This window comes from Molossus molossus, unplaced genomic scaffold, assembly GCF_014108415.1.
Source record: "Molossus molossus isolate mMolMol1 unplaced genomic scaffold, mMolMol1.p scaffold_m16_p_13, whole genome shotgun sequence".
NCBI lineage: Eukaryota > Metazoa > Chordata > Mammalia > Chiroptera > Molossidae > Molossus > Molossus molossus.
In genome coordinates, this window is record NW_023425348.1 from 2,427,255 (window position 1) to 2,432,024 (window position 4,770).

The following is a 4,770-nucleotide window of genomic DNA, read 5'->3' on the forward strand; positions in this document are numbered from 1 at the left end:
TCATCAATTTGTTTAGTTCATTATATTCTACAAATAAGTGAGATCATGTGATATTTGTTTTTCTCTGCTTGGCTTGTTTCACTTAGCATAATATTTTCCAGGTCCCTCCATGTCATCTCAAATGAAAAGATCTTTCTTTCTTACAGCTGCATAGTACTCCATTGTGTACATGAACCACAGCTTTTTTAGCCACTCATCCACTGGGTTGTTACCAGAACTTAGCTTCTGTAAATAGTGCTGCTATGAACATAGGGGTACATATATTCTTTCTGATTCGTGTTTCAGGTTTCTTAGGGTATATTCCTAGAAGTTGGATCACAGTGGAGGCAAGACAGACTCTTCAATAAATGTTGTTGGGAAAATTGGACAGCTACTTGCCAAACAATTAAGCTAGACCACCAACTTACACCATACATGAGAATAAACTCAAAATGGATAAAAGACTTAAATATAACTCATGAGCCCATAAAAATTCTAGAAGAAAATGCAGGCAACAAAATTTCAGACATCATATTCAGCAGAATCTTCACTGATCCATCACCTAAGGCAACAGAAACAAAGGAAAACATGAACACATGGGACTACATCAGACTAAAAAGCTTCTGCACAGCAAAAGAAACAACCATCAAAATAGAAAGGGATCCCACCATATGGGAGACCATAATCACTAATGATGTATTAGATAAGGGGTTAATTCCAAAATATATAGAGTGCTCATACAAGTCAACAAAAGGTAGACAAAGAACCCAATTAAAAAATTGGCAGAGGACCTAAATAGACATCTCTCCAAAAAAGACATGCATATGGCCAAGAGACATATGAAGAAATGCTTAATGTCACTAATCATCAGAGAGATGCAAATTAAAACAACAATGAGGTATCACCTTACACCTGTCATAGTGGCTGTCATCAAGAAGTCATTAAACAACAAGTGCTAGCAAGGGTGTGGAGCAAAGGGGAGTCTAGTACACTGCTGGTGGGAATGCAGATTGGTGCAGCCACTGTGGAAAACACCAGGGTGTTACCTCAAAAAGTTAAAAATTGAACTGCCATTTAATCCATTTCCTTTTTCACATGAGAAATAAATCAGAATTTACTGACTTTATGAAAAGCTTTAGACAAATCACTGAAAAAGATAAGTGAATAAGCAGAAACAATTTATATTTGTAGAAGCATGTTTATATCTTAAAATATGCTAAAATATTGCACACTTTTTATTTCCATATGGCTTAATGGAATCTCAGTATGTCCACAGTGTGCTGGAGAGTGTGCTCCATTAGCTCTCTGTGAGTTTCGAAGCTATTTCTGCATCATTCGCATGCTTTCTCGAACTTGGGGTGGTTCAAGGCCAAGGCGTTCTGAGGAATGCCCATGATCTTATTTTAGTCCTAGCTTTCTAAAAGGCTGTGAATGATCTTAACAGAATATTTGTTTGCCCATAGGTAAGATCTTAACTTTTACTTCTATAGTCCATTTGAAGGAAAATACACATGTAAAGAAGCTGTCTTTACAAATAGTTAAGATTATGGGCTGTGGACACTGAATTCAAATTCTAACCCTGCATTTCTTTATCACTAACATTAAGATATGAAAGTTCAAAACCTCACAGGGGTGTTCTAACAATGAAACGAAATATCTATGGAACCCTTAAGTATACTGCTTACCTAAGCATAAATATTAATATTATTAAAATCTAGATGATACAAGAATAATAGTTGAGAAAACGTCTCATTAATTTTTTATATAAAGGTGACTTTACACTTACAGGCAATTGATAATAATGAATGAAGAAATGAAAGAACAATTATTAAAAAGGATAAACATAGCCCAGCTGGTGTGGCTTGGTTGGTTGAGTGCAGTCCCATGCACCAAGAGGTCACTGGTTCGATTCCTGGTTAGGGCACAAGCCTTGATTTCAGGCTTGATTCCAGATAGGGGGTGGCAGGAGGCGGCAGATTGATGATTCTCTCCCATAGATGTTTCTATCTCTCACTCCCTTTTCCTTTCTCTCTCTCTAAAAAAAAAAAATCAATGTAAACATATTTTTTTTAAAAAGTATAAGCATAGAACTTCTATTTGGTTGGAGGGATCCTGACAGTATTTAAAGCAGAAACTTTTTAAAAGAACACTTCAGATCAACTATTATATCTTTATTATACATAATGTTTGAGTTTTTTTCTTTATTAATTTTAGAGAGAGAAAGAGAGAAACATTGATGAGAGAGAACATTGACTGACCACCTCCTGCGTGCCCCCCACTGGGGATTTGGCCCACAGCCTGGGCATGTGCTCTGACCTGGAATTGAACCAGCAACTTCTTGGTGCATGGGTAGGTCGATGCTCAACCACTGAGCCACACTGGCCAGGATATGTGACTTTTTATTTATTTTTTATTGATTAATTTTTGTTACAGATGTTTCTCCTTTTCCCCCCACTGATTCCCCCCTCCCCCTCACTCCCTGCCCTTTCCCAAGATTGTTGTCCATGTCCACTGTTCATACATACATGCATATAAGTTCTGTGGTTCATCCCTCCCCCACTCCCCCCTCTTTAGGGGATTGTCAGTCTGTACCCCGCTTCCGCGTCTCTGAGACTACCCCATTCCTCAAACTGTTATGTTCATTATATTCCACAAATAAGTGAGATCACATGAAACTTGTCTTTCTCTGTTTGGCTTGTTTCACTTAGGATGATACTTTTCAGGTCCCTCCATGTAGTCTCAAAGGATAAGAGATCTTTCTTTCTTACCGCTGCGTAGTACTCCATTGTGTATATGTACCACAGCTTTTTGATCCATTTGTCTACTGATGGACACTTGGGCTGTTTCCAGATCTTAGCGATTGTAAATAGTGCTGCTATGAACATGGGGGTACATATATTCTTTCTGATTGGTATTTTATGCTTCTTCGGGTATATTCCTAGAAGTGGGATCACTGGGTCAAATGGAAGATCAATTTTTAATTTTTTGACGTGACACCATATTGTTTTCCATAGTGGCTGCACCAGTCTGCATTCCCACCAGCAGTGCACTCGAGTCCCCTTTTCTCCACACCCTCGATACACTTGTTGTTTGATGATTTGTTGATGGCGGCCATTCTGACAGGTGTGAGGTGATACCTCATTGTTGTTTTGATTTGCATCTCTCTGATGATTAGTGATGATGAGCATTTCTTCATATGTTTCTTAGCCATTTGTATGTCCTGTTTGGAGAGGTGTCTATTTAGTTCCACTGCCCATTTTTTATTGGATTCTTTGTCTTCCTTTTGTGGAGTTGTATGAGCACTCTATATGTATTGGAAATTAACCCCTTATCTGATATATCATTTGCAATTATGCTCTCCCATACAGTGGGTAGCCTTTCCGTTTTGATGATTGTATCTTTCGCTGTGCAGAAGCTTTTGAGTTTGATGTAGTCCCATGTGTTCATTTTCTCCTTTGATTCTATTGCCTTAGGTGATGTGTCAGTAAAAATTCTGCTGCATATGATGTCTGAAATTTTGTTGCCCACAGTCTCTTCTAGGGTTTTTATGGATTCATAAGTTACATTTAGGTCTTTTATCCATTTTGAGTTTATTCTGGTGTAGGGTGTAGGTTGATGGTCTAGTTTCATTTCTCTGTAGGTAGTTGTCCAATTTTCCCAGCACCATTTATTAAAGAGGCTGTCCTTACTCCACTGTATGCTTTTGCCACCTTTGTCAAATATTAATTGAGCATATTGCCTTGGGTCCGTTTCTGGCTTCTCTGTTCTGTTCCACTGGTCTATATACCTGTTCTTGTGCCAGTACCAGGCTGTTTTGATTATAGTGGCTTTGTAGTATGATCTGAAATCTGTTATTGTGATCCCTGCAACTTTGTTCTCCCTTTTCAAGATTGCTGTGGCTATTCGAGGCCTTTTTTGGTTCCATATGAACTTTTGAAGTAATTGTTCTAATTCTGTGAAGTATGCCATTGGTATTTTGATGGGGATTGTGTTGAACCTATATATTGCTTTGTGTTATATGGACATTTTAATGATTTTAATTCTCCCAATCCATGAACAGGGTATGTGCTTCATTTTATTTATGTGGTGTATCACATTTATGGATTTGCGAATATTGTACCAGCCTTGCATCCCTGGGATGAATCCCACTTGGTCATGGTGAATAATTTTTTTGGTGTATTGCTGGATTTGATTTGCTAGTATTTTGTTCAGGATTTTGGCATCTATGTTCATCAGGGATATTGGCCTGTAGTTTTCTTTCTTTGTTGTGTCTTTTTCTGGTTTTGGAATTAGAATTATGCTGGCTTCATAAAATGAGTATGAAAGTCTTCCTTCTTCTTGAATTTTTTGAAATAGTTTGAGTAGCATGGGTATTAGTTCTTCTTTGAATGTTTGGTAAAACTCCCCTGTGAAGCCATCCGGGCCTGGGCTTTTGTTTGCTGGGAGAGTCTTGATTACATCTTCAGTTTCTTCTGTTGTCATTCAAGTTTTCTATCTCTTCTTGATCCAGTTTTGGGAGACTATGTGTTTTTAGAAATTTGTCCATTTCGCTTAGATTTTCGAATTTTTTGCCATATAATTGTTCATAGCAGTTGTTAATGATCTTTATATATTTCTGTGGTGTCAGTTGTTATCTCTCCTCTTTCATTTCTGATTATATGTATTTGGGTTCTCTGTCTTTGTTTCTTGGTGAGTCTAGCTAAGGATCCATCAATTTTGTTTATCTTTTTGAAAAACCAGCTCTTTGTTTTATTGATCTTCTGAATTGTTTTTTTGGTCTGTATGTCATTT